The sequence below is a fragment of the Thamnophis sirtalis genome, unplaced genomic scaffold (genome assembly GCF_051295495.1).
Source record: "Thamnophis sirtalis isolate CommonGarterSnake01/CBP01778 unplaced genomic scaffold, rThaSir2_p1.2 scaffold_6, whole genome shotgun sequence".
In the NCBI taxonomy this organism is placed as follows: domain Eukaryota; kingdom Metazoa; phylum Chordata; class Lepidosauria; order Squamata; family Natricidae; genus Thamnophis; species Thamnophis sirtalis.
Genome location: NW_028261386.1, coordinates 92,699,171 through 92,714,804, shown reverse-complemented (window position 1 = coordinate 92,714,804; position 15,634 = coordinate 92,699,171). Strand labels below are relative to the sequence as shown.

The 15,634-nt window shown below is 36.8% G+C and overlaps 1 pseudogene; it reads right to left on the bottom strand.

The window, feature by feature from the left end:
* Positions 1-9,357: 9,357 nt before the first annotated feature.
* Positions 9,358-10,392, bottom strand: LOC148045086 (trace amine-associated receptor 2 pseudogene; annotated as a pseudogene).
* Positions 10,393-15,634: the final 5,242 nt, after the last annotated feature.

Below are 15,634 nucleotides of genomic sequence, written 5' to 3'. Positions count from 1 at the left end.
GAAAAGGTTTGTTCCTTCCTTCCCATGCGCCCCTCCTCTTCTCTGTCCCTCCAGGACAGCTATGGTTAAATACCCCTTAACATAGCAGGGAATCTGACGGTTCTTCACAGAGCTGGAGAACACATCCTATTGCTGAGATTCAAGCCATACCTCTTCCCATTTTTTCATTTCTGTGATCATTGAAACAGGGAAATTTAAAGATGAATTCAGTTTTTCTAGCTAGACAAGACAGCTGTGGTGGCACAGTGGTTAGAATGCAGTATTGCAGGCTAACTCAGCTGACTGCCAAGAGTTCGATCCTGACCAGCTCAAGGTTGACTCAGCTTTCCATCCTTTCAAGATGGGTAAAATGAGGACACAGTTTGTTGGGGACAATATGCTGGCATTGTAAACTGCCCAGTCTCTCTCAACAGTAAAGCACTATGGAGCGGTATATAATCTAAGTGCTATTGTTATGACAGTTGGAGGTTGTACACAAATTTACCTATTCAGCTTTTGAGACAAGGTCTTAATAAAAGTAAGGAAGGGTTTCCCCCCATTTAATTTGTAACAGGGTTTTGGAACAACTAGATATTTCTGTATTGAAGGGTTCTGCCCAGTAAGAGAAAGAGAAGGGAGAATTAAGATGCATTTTGGGGACTCCTACACAAGGAAATACTGGAAGAGGCAAAGGGGAATTTGAGAGGGTTATCAGATCTCCTTGTTAAAAAATGAATTTGATTTTTATTTTTATAGAAGGTTGTATGACAATGTGTACAGGAATGCCAAAGAAGGATTTGTTCAAAGTGGTTTGATCAAATCCTTGAAGATGAAGGAACAAAGACAGATGCTACAAGAGTTACAACTTGATTCCATATGAGGAATGTAAGGCAGGGGGGTATTTGTGGACAATCTCAGAGAAGGTGGGGTTACTCACTATTACCTGAATTACTCTTGTCTCTCTCATATAATCTGGCCCCAGATTAACAGGAGAAAGAGAAAGGAAACATCTGTTTGTCCAGATCAGCAAGTAAAATATATTCTTGCCACCTTACCTATGACATCTATGACTGAAGAGCTCTTCGCTAGCAAATTACCTACCCTGAATGGTATATATTTCTCAGTATTCTAATGTATCTCTCTAATATTTTCTACTTACAACTTTTTCTTGTCATCTTCTCTTCCACCAAGTACCAAGCTTATGATTCTCTCGTCATTATTCTCTTCCCAAACTTACCAAATTACTTGCCAGGGTGGGTGAATGGATGGAGTGCTTCTGCTTTTTCCTTTCCTGTAGCTTAAACAAGACTGCTGGGAGGCTGGATAAATGCATTCATGCCCAATATCTTCATTTTTCTATTTGGACAAATAAGTATTTTTTTTTTAAAAAAAACCCACACAAAAATGGAGAAAGACAGAAGAGAACAGCTCAGTTTTTCAAAATAATCATATTGAAATTAGAGGCTCTCTGAGCCAGAAGGAGCGCTGTGTACATATGTATGAATAGCATATGATTGTGCATTGGCTAAATGATTTTTTTGTGTGCTTAATCTTGTATTTTTTTTTGTATCGCTGGAAAGTGGGTTCTTTTTATAAACAAAAGATAATAATTGATTATAATATGAATGAGAAAACAAAGGGTTGTTTAAAAAGTGCAAATACATATATGAGTGGGGGAGAGATTCTGGTCCGCTCCCTGATGAAAAAAATGTATTTCTTCCTCTGTTTCTTTTTCCTTTCAAGCAGGCTTTCCTTCATTTTCAGTTGCATCAAAAATATAAATAGAAAACCAGCTTGCAGGGAACAATTACAATGCAATTATTCTTTAGCTGATGTGCTGATGTACTGTTTAATAATTAAACTTCTACTTTACAAAACAAATAAGCTGGGATAAAGAATTCTGCAATATAAATAGTGTCTATGCCGATTTGGAAATGTGGAAAGGCGGAAGTAAAGCTGAATAATGGGAATACACAATTGATAGGTATGTCAGGAGACATCTGTTTTCAAATCAAACATCTTTTCAGCTTCAAGGCTGAATATACAGTACATTAAAATGAGCTCAGTGTGTTATTCCAATAAACCTAAAGGCTTTTTTTTTACAACTGCAACCAAAGAAAAAAGAACATGTGCTTTCTTGGCTTGGAAGTGAAATATGTAAATAACATAGGAGAAAAAGGAGCTTACCTGGTAGAATCCACTGCATTAATTTTCAAAGTCTGTCTTCATTGTGTATCTGAGGAATAGGAAATCAAGTAAGGCCTTATATAAGCCAGTTGGAATAATAGGCCTCTCTAGTGAATATTACATTGGAAGGTGTGGTCTCCAACATGTTCATTTAACAGCAATGTCCATGGAAGTGCATGGATATTTATGGACCAGCATATTCCTTGCTGCTTAACGAATGATAGCATCCTACAAAATAAGTGTCATAATGACTTGCTCCATTAAAGATTGCAGAGCTGCTACTTAAGAGACAAACAGCGTATAAAATCGACTCTAAGAGTGGCACCTACCTCTGAGTTGTGCTGGACTGCAGCTCCAATCATTCCTAGATAGTACCTCCTCATGATTGCTATTTGTTTAGCTCAGACATAGCTGCCCAAAGTAGCTGCATCAGTGAGATGGATGACATAAAAATCAACTACAAAAGTAAATTAGAGGTAGTAGGCTAATATTAGCAGTTGCTGAAATAAGAGACTTAAATGGACAAATATTTATTTATTGTGTTGTTATATCCTCTCTTTCCAATAGGAACTCAAAGAGGTACAGTATACACTATGATCCTTCTTATTTTTACCTAAAACAACAATCTTAGATACGTTGTTCTGAGAGAAAATGGCTGCCCCAAAGTCACCAACTATGCTTCCAGGTCTGAGGTAGACTAAAACCTGGGTTTTTCTTCTCCTAGTCCAACACATGAACCCTTATTCATTGTACAAATATATCAGGGGTGGGTTGCTGCTGGTGTTGCTGCCAGTTCATTGCGTGCAAGCTTTGCGCGCATGCACCATTGCCTGTAAATAATTCTGCGCATGCGCAGAACATTAAAAAAGAACAAAAAAACCATGCCGGCAGCGGCAACCAGGGAACCGGTTTGGAGGTGTGGCCAGCCTGGGTCGCTGCCAGTTCTGCGACCCATGCCAACATTCCACTACCTCTTTGGCCGAACCGGTGTGAACCAGTAGCAACCCACCTCTGAAATATATCTGTCTTCTGCTAGTAGAATTCCCATTGGTTACTAGTCATCACAATTTATTATTATTTATTATTATATAACACAATGTATTATCCAGGCACTTTGGTTAACGAAAGGGAAAAATAACAGATATACTGATAGTGCTATATGGTAATACATATAATAATTATAGCAATATTTATAATTATATTAGCTTATTTATAATCATATTAATTGCTTGCTCCTGGGAAGGAAAGCTATGGCATATCTAGATAGCATAATAAAAAGCAGAGACATCACCCTGCCAACAAAAGTGTTTATAGTCAAGACTATGTTTTTTCCAGTTGCAATGTATGGCTATAAAATTTGGACCATAAAAAAGGCTGAGTACCAAAGAATTGAGGCCTTTGAACTATGATGCTGGAAAAGACTCCTGCGAGTCCCTTGGACTGCAAGGCAATCAAACTGGTCAGTCCTAGAGGAGATCAACCCTGACTGTCTTTAGAAGGCCAGATCCTGAAGAGGAAACTGAAATTCTTTGACCACTTAATGAGAAGGAAGGACTCACTGGAGAAGAACCTAATGCTGGGAAAGTTTGAGGGCAAAAGAAGAAAGGGACAACAGAGAATGAGGTAGCTGGATGGATTCACCAAAGCAGTAGGCATGAGCTTAAATGGATTCCAGAGGATGGAAGAGGACAGGAAGACCTGGAGGAACACTGTCCATGGGGTTGCGATGGGTTGGACATGACTTCACAGCTAACAACAACAAAAACAACCTATAATTACAGACAACATTCATATTTTCCTTAAGTATAACAATAATCTTTCTTCATCCAACTTCTACCTCTTATCTCTAACCATTGATAAAACGTATTCCATGTTGAATAGTACTCTATATCACCTTTATCTTTCATTTTCAATGTCAATCTATCCATCTCTGCACAGTCTAATATTTTTCGGATTACATTTTCATCTGGTAGGGTGTTCTCATTTTTCCAATATTGGGCAAATACAATTGTTGCTGTGTCAATACATGTAGCATTAAATATATAGTCCTTTTATCATAACTTTCTGGTTTTATACCTAACAAAAATATTTTACATTCATAATGGATGTCAATCAATATTGCTACCACCTTACTTATTTATGTTAAGAAGTGACATTTGCACCTTTGGAGGCACTTTTTAAAATTTTCTAAGCAAATAAAAGAAAAAGACTCAGGTTTAGAAGGTTAAGTATCTATGATTGCATGTTATCATACATTGTATTGAAATATCAAAGGTACGTAAGTATCTAAGGTATTTAAGTTTCTAAGATAAATAAAAAGGTGGTTTCTCAACAGATTCATGATTGAGCTTCATTGTTTTTTTAATCTTTATTGTCATTAAGCATATTACACACACCTTAGCTCTTCATTTTAAGCATCCAGTAAGTTTGTGTGTGTGGAAGAACTTTTGTTCTTCAAATCCCATAATTTGGTTGGGGCCAGTTAGGCCACTACCATAGAAAAACATGCAGTTCTCCATCGTGTTCCTCCCATTCTAAACTATAAACAGTGTAAACTATGAATATTGACATAATATTTCTGTATCACGTCTGCAGTAAACAGTGAAATGTCCCAGGTTACATAATTCTCAGATCTACTGTATAAAGTCAAATCGTTCAGAATTTTAAACAAAAAAGAATTGAAAGTGCCTGATTTCTGGATTTATTAAAACATATTCCTTATTAATAGGAAAACAAAGAAAAGATATAATTACACACAATGGAAGAAGGTGATATCAGAGGGCTGGGTACAAATACGCTGTATATGTTGTTCATAGCAAAGAAAATATAGAGATAAAAACATGTTATACACAACAAAGTCTAAGTATCCTTTGACTGCCAAGGATAAAGGAAGAACATATTTCAGAGGTCAGTTGCTACCATTTAAAAAGTAAAGGTTACCCTCACACATATGTGCTAGTTGTTCCTGACTATATGGGGTGGTGCTCATTTCCATTTCAAAGCTGAAGAGCCAGCGCTGTCTAAAGACGTCTCCGTGGTCATGTGGCCAGCATGACTAAACACTAAAGGCACATGAAGCGCTGTTACCTTCCCACCAAAGTGATCCATATTTTTCTACTTGCATTTTTACATGCTTTCAAACTGCTAGGTTGGCAGAAGCTGGGACAAGTAACGGGAGCTAACAACTTTCTCCAAAGAAGAGAAGGACCAGAGGAGACATGATAGCAGTGTTCCAATATTTGAGGGGCTGCCACAGAAATGAGGGGGGGTCAAGCTATTTTCCAAAGCATCTGAAGGCCAGACAAAGAGTAATGGATGAAAACTGATCAAGTAGAGATTCAACCAAGGAATAAGGAGGGAACAATCAAGCAATGGAATATTTTGCCTTCAGAAGTTGTGGGAGCATCATCACTGGAAGTGATCAAGAAGAGACTGGACTGCCATTTGTCAGAAATGATGTAGGGTTTCCTGCTTGGGCGGAAAGGTTGGATTAGATGACCTACAAGATCCCTTCCAACTCTGTTAATCTATTAAATACCAATATGAATCCACCACCCCAACCACACTGTATGACACTATTGAGAAGCTTACCAAAATCTTTGATGGCCATGGAGCAGATCAGTACATTGAAGAATGCAGCTGTTTGAAATGGAGGACAGAGATGATCAATACTATACCCTGCCCTCTTTGTTAATTTTTAAGTTGATTTAAATAATGTTTATCATTTTAATGTTTTTATCTTGTTGCTTGTATTGATGGTAAGTTGTCTAGAGCCCTCTCTAGGCAAAATGTGTGGCATATAAGTTTAATAAGTAAAACCAAATAAATATTGCCACACATGATGAGAACTATGGCTAAATCCACATATATCTGAGTGGGGATCTTATATTTTTATGATGCAAAGCTCTTATCTCCCTGCAGGCTCCAGAGATTACTGGAATTCATAATGTGTTGTTGAGAAACAAATATGTCATTCAGAAGAGAAGAACACAGGAGGTTCTGTGGAAAGAGAACACAATCAACAATAATCAGAGCTTGTGATAAATATAGGGAGCAATGGTTCACTGTATAAATACATGCAGTGGGCATACCTCCTTTTTTTATAAAGGGCAGTCCTTTATTTCAGCTAGCTGTCATTTTTTTAATTGAATTATTTCTTTTTTTGGTTTTGCTCTTGAATTTTCCTTTGTAAAGCAGTCTTAAGCATCAACCATTATTTTTGTATTGTACTGAACCTCTTTCAAATCTGCCCCCTTACAGATTTGTTCTTTATTTTTTCCCCAAGAAAATATGATCACGGTAGCAGTACCTAAATAGAGATCTCCTTGTTTAAAATCACACTAACGTTGCATATTTCCAAGGGTTGTATGGGTGGACAAAGGATAATAAAAATCTACCTCTAGCTTACTTGCACTAAATGAACCGCAGATCCCATTGTTTAGGAGAGAAACCCATTTAAGTTAAATTGTGGTGTTAAGAAAATTAGATATGTGTATAAAATCGACTGCACAGACTCCATTTCTAATCCTAAAACGATTCTGCACCAATTATTCATACTGTGTTAATCCAGGAACTAAGGTTCACTTAAAATGGGTGAATTAAATTCTGAAACATTTCTAGCTCAATCACTATTAGGCTCCTTTTTTCAGAGAGTTTTTAACCAAAGTAATTTCCAGAAGATTCAGCTCCATTATTTTAATAAGACAGAGCTATTGTGAGGTTAATGATAAATGCAGCATGTTAATAAACAACACAGTATACTCACTGGTGGTTTTCTTTCTTTTTTTATTTCTTTTTTCCCCAACTATATCTTGGCTATTAACAGCTATTTTTCAAGGCTATTGAACCCACCCCACCCCCCAATTTCAGACATATCATGTTTTAATTCAATAAGGCATTCAAATGGTGGCTTATCTTATTTCACTACTACAGGAATATGCTTATCCTCATGAAGCATATAGATGTCAATTTGAAGCCTTCTGGACTCCTTTCCTATAATTCTTTAACATTAAGGGAGATTTGGGTCAAACAGATGTGGAGTTTTGTGCAAAGTGAAGTAGGACATCATGAGACGGAAGAGACAAGGCCTGGAAACTAAATGATCATTCATATCTCTCCTAACCTTATTCACATATTCGAAATTTGGAATATAAAAATAGTTTTTCGGGCGGGTTTTTTTCTTACTCACTAAATCTTTCATTTGTTCAGGTTCTTAAGCAAAATACTATTTTGCCCTGACAGTCCATCAAGAATGATGTCTCAGGACATTGTCTGAGAATATGCAAGACACTAGGCTTTCTTGAACACTGGTTCTAGTGAGTGGTGGGAGGGGCATGGCGACTTCTGTGATGAAGAACATGTAGGATTATATATTATGTGCAATTGCACTTTATTGCATTGCATTCCATTGGAAATCCTGAATTAATTACTACTGTTATTATTAATATTGGTGTGGGTGCATATATGTATCAACCCAGTGGTGAGATTCAATTTTTACTACCGGTTCTGTGGGCGTGGCTTGGTGGGTGTGGCATGGCATGGCTTGGTGGACGTGGCAGGGGAAGGTTACTGCAAAATCCCGGTTCTCTCCCAATCAGCTGGGTCTCGGGAGGCAGAGAATAGATGGGGGCGGGGCCAGTCAGAGGTGGTATTTACTGGTTCTCTGAACTACTTAAAATTTCTGCTACCTGTTCTCCAGAACTGGTCAGAATCTGCTGAATACCACTTCTGTATCAATCAGATTCATAGTGTGGCTTACAGTTTATTTACCAGATCTTTCCAGCTTCTTCTTTTTTTATCAAGCAAGAACACCATATCAATGGAAGTGTTCCATCAAGCAATATTTTGCTGACCAGTTGGCTCTGAGAAATACAGAAAAACAAAAGAAAAAACACAATTTATGGCAGAACAAATTACTTAAAGTTCAGAGAAAGCAGTGTAAAAAGAAACGTCAGCTAAGTTTCTTTGAAGAGGATGGGCTTTCCTGTAAAATATTTATTCATAGTATTGCATTATGTCATGTAAAAGATTGTTGCAGATTGAACCAGCTTACTTCACAATGCTGCAAATGAATCTATTTACAATACATTCTTGCTTGTTATGAAGAAGCAAGTATAAACTCCATTTATGAATATTAAAATTAAAAATAGAGATACCATTTTTAAAGTATGCAAACAGTTTGATTAACAGTTAGATAAGATTAAAGAGTTTTTTTAAAAAAAGAAAAGAACATCGTTCCTTATTAATCAGGTACAAAAGTATGTTTTTGAATATTTTTTCCATGTAAAATTAAGCTGGAAGGATTAAAATGTACGATTTTATTTCAGAATATTGCGGAAAAGTACCATCTTGGTAGAAATTCCTGCTTCTGGTTTAAATAATATGAATTCTGCAATTTTTTTTGCATATGTTGCTGAGATGCATATGAGGCTGGAGTGTTCTTGATATTTATACATGGAAGGTAATTGGGAGGTGATTTGGAGGAGATTCTCATATCTGTTGTCATAAATTCTCTTTGAAATACCCCTTGCAACTTTTCACTCTGTTGCTGAAATGGAAGAAGTTCTCATCTCAACGCTGACCCTCTCGTGAATTATATACTATCTTTCAGGGGGGAAAATTCCTCTTCTTTTATGCCAGATGTGGCCTCCTGAGAGTTTTCACCACATCATTTCACGAAAACTGCCCTTTTCAGTTTTCTCTTGATATTAAGGACACAACCCATTAATATAAAGCCTCTAGCACTACCAGCCTGCAGGATGAGATATGATTTTTTAAAAACAGACATCTCTTTTAAACCAGTTTTTAAATATAGGATTGTAGAACAGTGTGGATGAAATCGCATGTGTAGTGTCTTCCTAATTTACATAGTTTTACATTCAAGAGTATATAAAGACTGTAGAATGTCCAGGGCTTCCTGAAGTATCAGCTGGACAATTGCCAAAGGTTCCTGAAAAACACTTCTCACCATCATCACCAGAATCCTCCCCTTTCATTGATGATACTAATTCTATCCTCTGCCACATTTCTTCCATCCATATGACATTTAAGAGGCTGGGTGTTAGATTTATAGACCGTTTTCTGTCCTTGCACAAAGGATACCATTTCAGGTTTTAAAAAACAACACTGATTGCCTTAGTTTGATCAATGAGACATTTATTCATTTATTTATTCATTTATTCATTCATTCATTTATTTATGTTCAGGAAAGAGATTAGCAGTAGAGAAATGTTGTTGGAATATCTTTCCTGAGAGGATGTATCTAAAAGCTTTTTGAAACCATGGGTAAAAAAAGCCATATATTAATGGGTTACAGCTGGAGTTGAAGTAACCAAGCCAATTGAGGCCATCAAACAGCACAGCAGGAGTTGAAAAACCTAAAAAAGGGTCAATTAAAATTGTGACAAAACATGGAAACCAACAGAAGAGGAAAACCCCTATCACAATACTTAAGGTCTTAGCAGCTTTTCTGTCTGTGCTTTTAGAAAGCTGGTTAGAATTTTTATCGCCTGAACTTTTCATGACCCTCAGATGTTTTTTAGACACCTGGAAAATTTTTACATAAATTCCAGTTATCACAGAGGCAGGAATGAAGAAACAAAATGAAAACAGAACAGTTCCCCAAAGTTTATTAAATATTATTGGACAAGAACTAGAACATGCAACCAAAACTTCATAAAAATCGATGTCAGAAGCATACGCTTCAGACAAACCCAACCCAAAAGCAAAAGAACATGGCACTGACCAGCAAACGATAATTAATTGCCTGATTCTAGGGACTGTAATTTTTTGTGAATAATGAAGGGGATAGCAGATGGCGTAGAATCGATCTACTGCAATTAAGCAAAGGTGAAAAATAGACACCAAGCAGAGCATCAAGTCAAAACTGTAGTGGATCTTGCAGAAAGTCATTCCAAAATACCAACAATTTTCCACTGATCTAACCATGCTGTAGGGCATAATGAAGGAGCCAAGGAGGAAATCGGTGATGGCCATGGAAAGGATGAGGAAGTTAGTTGGGGAATGCAGCTGTCTGAAATAGGCGATTGAGATGATGATAGTCATATTTCCGAAGACGGTGATGATGATACATCCACTTAGACATATATATATAGCTCCTCGCATACCTGCAGGCCATGGATTTTCAGGACAGGATTTATTTCCAAATTCAGAACAATCAATGATATGCTTGGAGGCATTAGGAAAACCCATAGTATTTTATCTGAAATTGAGACAAGTATTAGATGCAGAAATGTATACGCCTGTCTGTAACCCCACTTAACTGAATTATTTTACATTAGAATCCCCAGAATGTACCATTATTTTCCCAAAAATAAGACAGGGTCTTATTTTCTTTTGACCACTGAAATAATCACTTGGCCTTATTTTCAGGGGAGGTCTTATTATTTTTGAGGTGCAGGAGGCAGCGAGTGACGTCATCTCATGGCTGCTGCTGTGTTGCAATATTTTTGGGAAGGGCTTATTTTTAAGGGAGGGTTTATTTTAGTGCATGCACTCAAAAGCTCAATTGGATTTACTATTCATGGAGGTCTTATTTTTGAAGAAATAGGGTACCTTGTAATCATAGGAAGTTATTCATTCCTTCAAGATTCAAAATCTTTTACAGCTTATTTATTTAAAATATTTATAACTAACTATCACAGAATATCTACCTGTAATCATTTTCTATTTCTCATATTTCTGAATAGGACTATGTAAAAGAAATGTGGCTCATTTTATTTTCCTTGTAAAATAATTTGAATAATTTCCACTGGTAGATTGAACTTAGCATAAAGTTATGTAAACTAAGATAGCTGCTAATTTTCAGCCCCCTCTTACTTATTGCAGCTTTCTGCTATCCCCTTCCATTACAGAAGATCTCCAGAAATTTTTAAGGTAAGAAAGGATTAATAAAGAAGATGGACCATCCTTTCACCTATCCTTTTCTCTTTCAATATCCCTCCATACTAGGTAAATTGACTCAGAAACTAGCTCTTCCTTCTTGGACTTTGTTTTTTAGGATACCCACTTATTATTCCAGTTTAATATCCTAAATGAAAGAAAGGCCTTTTTCTTAGCACTTCTGGCTGGAAAATACAAAAAGATATCATATTCATTCCAAGTATGTCCATGTAACTCAGGACATATAGAAATTATTGAACAAATGTTGCCAATTGTATACAAAACCTCAAAATGCTCTGATTATTTTACTTCTGACTGCCAGAAGAAGACACAACAATTAACAGTATAAGCAATTTCTACTTTCCTACAACTCTGAATCAACACAAAAGGTTGCCAGGGTTTGTTGGTGGCATGCAGAATCAGGCAAAGAATAATTAAGAGGAATTCAAGTTGCCTGAGAATGAATAGCTCAGAAATAACCCAGGCTCCATATTAACCAGTAGTCACTCTTTAACTTATTTCTTACTTTGGGGGTTATTGTACATGCCATATCAATTATTATTTATACACTCTTTTCAGGTTTCTTACATTTATTCTTGATAATGTTAGTGTTTTATTTCTCTCCCCCCCCCCCCGTGTGTGTGTGTGTGTGTATGAGAGAGAGAGAGAGAGACAGAGAGAGAGATTTTACTTCTATTATTATCAGTTTAGTTTTGGATATTTGAATACCAATTCCCTTCTGTTGGTTAATGACTTCAATTAAGTTATTTCCTTCTACCTTCCTTTTAGTCGTTCTTCCTTTTTGTAGATACAGCCCTTTTCCAAATAATGCTTCTGGATTCACATGGAAAGGAGTTGTAATGCTCTTATTCTGTAATGCTGCAGATCAAATGTACAATTGGAGTCAAATTTAAAAAAAATCAGTTATAAGTCTCAGCAAGAATTTCATGATTGCACTGAATGGAACCTGCAACCACAGTATTGCTGATCGGTTTCACAACATTTATTCCTGCTAAATATATTCTCAAATATTAATAAGCTTCACAGACATATATTACTAGAATCCATCCCACTGTTAGCAACACACAGTACACTGCAGCTCCTTCTTTCTTTCATCTCCTACCCAGTGGTGGAATTCAAATAATTTAACAACCGCCTGCCCTAATGATTTCTTTCAACAAGCAGTTCGCCAAACTGCTCAGAAACTTAACAACCGATTCTCCTGAAGTGGTGTGAACTGGCTGAATCCCACCACTGCTCCTACCTGAAAGCCGTTTGCATGGACTTACTGAAATTATCAATGTTCTGTTGGATATCCAGAAGATCTAGTTCTTTTTCCAAAAAACAAATAGGGATATAATCATGCTGTGGTTTTATAACACAGCAATTCAACTCCCCAGAGACTATTGGACACATAAACAATTGCTCAGAATGTTGGGGAGAAGCATTGAGGTTGATTGTTACCAATGAGACTGAAGCTCCTGGATGACTTATTCCTTTCAAGGCCATTATAGTCTCAGCTATGAAACAGCATCTACCAGGTGTTATAACTTACTCAAGAGTGACACTTTTAGATCAGAGTGCAATCATAAAATGAGATTTCTTTCAGTCAAGCTGTTGTTGAAAATCTCCTCTGCGGGCCAAATTAGATTGTGTGAAGTTAAGTTTTAAATTTTGTGAATAGGAAAAGGAGAAGAATCAAAGTCAGTATATGGTAGGAGAGGTTGAATTTAGAATCCTAGAACTGGAAAAGCCAATTTAAGCCCCTCAGTCAATTTGCTGATCAATATAGATTAAAGCAAGGAATTTGTAATAATTGCAGATAAAAGTAGCATCACTTTGTAGCTTTTTTTTTACAACAACCTTTTTTTTTAAAAAAAACACCTTTGCTTTTGCTAGGAAACTGCTTCTGGAATTTGTGCTTGAGGTGGGAAAAAAATGAAACTTTGATTTTGGGTTTCGCCAATTAGGTTTGTTGTTATAGAAACAGTTAGTTTATAGTATGTAAAAGTAAAAAGTTGAGGTTTTATTTTATTATGTTATTCTACTGCACCAAAAGGAGTTGGAGGTCAATATTTTTTTCTTTCTTTTTCCCTCTTGCCGTACACTTTTCCTCTTTTCTTCTGTTATTTTCTCATTATTGTGGTTTTTTTTGTGCTTTGTATTTATATTAAATCTTGATAAACTAATAAAAAAATTGAACAAGGCAATGACTGAAAGGGATTCAATCTTCTATCTGGTTGATTTATTGGGATATCAATACAATTAATGATATATAACCAGTCCTTATAAAGAGTGAAGGTGGTTCATAAACAAGAAAAATATAGAATTGGGCTGCCTTGGCAAAGTGTCTGGGCTGCTTTGTTAGTTATAACATCAGACCCTCTGCCAAGGAAGCCCAAATCTCTGTGCATATAAAAGAGTCATCAGAATCAGAGGTGGTATTCAGCAGGTTCTGACCAGTTCAGGAGAACCGGTAGCAGAAATTTTGAGTAGTTTGGAGAACTGGTAAATACTACCTCTGACTGGCCCCACCCCATCTATTCTCTGCCTCCTGAGTCCCAGCTGATGGAGAGGGAATGGGGATTTTGCAGTATCCTTCCCCTGGAGTGGGGAGGAGATTTTACTGTATCCTTGCCCTGGAGTGGGGAGAGAATGGAGATTTTGCAGTATCCTTCCCCTGGAGTGGGGAGGAGATTTTACTGTATCCTTGTCCTGGAGTGGGGAGAGAATGGAGATTTTGCAGTATCTTTTCCCTGCCACGCCCACCAAGCCACACCTACAGAACCAGTAGTACAAAAAATTGAATCCCACCACTGATCAGAATGGTAGTTTTTAAAGGTATATAAAAAAGCAAAACAGAGCTCAGAAAGCAAGGCGTTCCATAATATAGGAGCACCACTGAGAAAGTTGACTTCCAGCTCCTATTCTTCATTGTATAAAGAATGAGGACTCTAAGCCTGCATGAAGTGAAATCCCAAAGAGAGGGACCATCAGATTAAATCCTGTGTAATTCTTTATACTTTGAATTGAACCCTGAAAACCTAATTGGCAACAGCTGTAATGCTTCTAAACCTAGTCTTCCTGGTTGTTGCCTTTTGGACTAGATTCAGCATTTGAGTCATTTCTAAAGGACAATTCTATATTGAAATAATGATAATCTAGACATGACTTAATAGAGGCACAAGTCAAAACAACTTTGATCCCAAAAGATCTGCAATTGGTGTACCAACCAAACCCTGGCCAAGGGCTCCTTGCCCCTGGCTTCCATCTGATGCTTAAAGAGCATTGTTATCATTAGGATTAAAATCTACTTTCTAGAATCTAATTACCTGCTTTCTGGAAAAAAATTTCCTGACTTCTTCTGTGTAATATACACTATTATTTCTCTTTTCAAAGAATTCCCAGTAGTATCATAGAATTTAATTTCCAGTTTCCTAATCATCTTCCCTGCCTGTTCCTGAAGCTGGTCCAGTTTATCCAAATGCTTTTTACCTGTAAATGGGGATGCTTAGAGCTGCACATAATACTCAGTATGGGGTTATGAACAACGCAAAACAAACTGGAACTACTGATTTCTGTGATTTGGAAACGTAAACCCTGTTGATACAAACTAAAATTGCATCTGTTTTATTTTTTATTTTTTTGCATTCATTTCACATTACTTGTGCTCAAACTGAAAAGAATTACAACCATTTATCTATTCATCCATCCATCTGTTCATCCATCTATTTATCTATTCATCCATCAATCCATCCACCTATCTACCTACCTTAACTGCCCATCCACATCCACATATTATTCATATTAAATTATATGATATATGAAAAGAAAGTGACAGTGACTGAGCAGCAATGACAATTCAGAACAATTCTATGCCCAGACACACCTCAAACATTACACATTCTTTTCTGGTGCCACCCTAAGTAGAGAGGACACTTTGACTTCCTCTTATCTCTAGTCCTCATAGTGACAAATGTTTGTTTATATTCTTGGCATTCCAACTTTTCCTGTTCTCATAAAGCTATGCATCCATCTGTGCATTCTTTGTGTTATTTTCAGCTCATTGCTCTTTTGTATCAGCTCATTTAATCTCTTTCTCAGCTGAATCTACTTCATAAGACTACTATTGTGAGGATAAAGTAAATAGAGATTCTGGGTAGGCGACCTTGAACTCTGAAGAATATAAGGCAGAATATAAAACTAATAAATAAATCCCTTTTGGGGCTCCGGGGATAAGCACAAAACATAGTAAACTTTTTTGTAGCAGCAATTGAGAACTGAATAAGGCAAACTTTTTGCATCCTAATCCTTATAATTAAAGTGCTGTAGAGGTAGAGTTATGGAATAATCAGTAGGGAATCTACATTGATCCATCTGTAGCCATAGAAACTTATGGGATGGTGCTGGGCATAGAGTTGTTGCTGTGGGGAAAGGTGGAGGAAGAACTGTGTGCAGCTTATTCCACTTTGACCTTCTGGAGCAAGCGTGTCAAACTTGCGGTGTTACATTGTCGTCATGTGACATATTGCGACATTTCCCCCCTTTGCTAAACAGGTGGGCATGG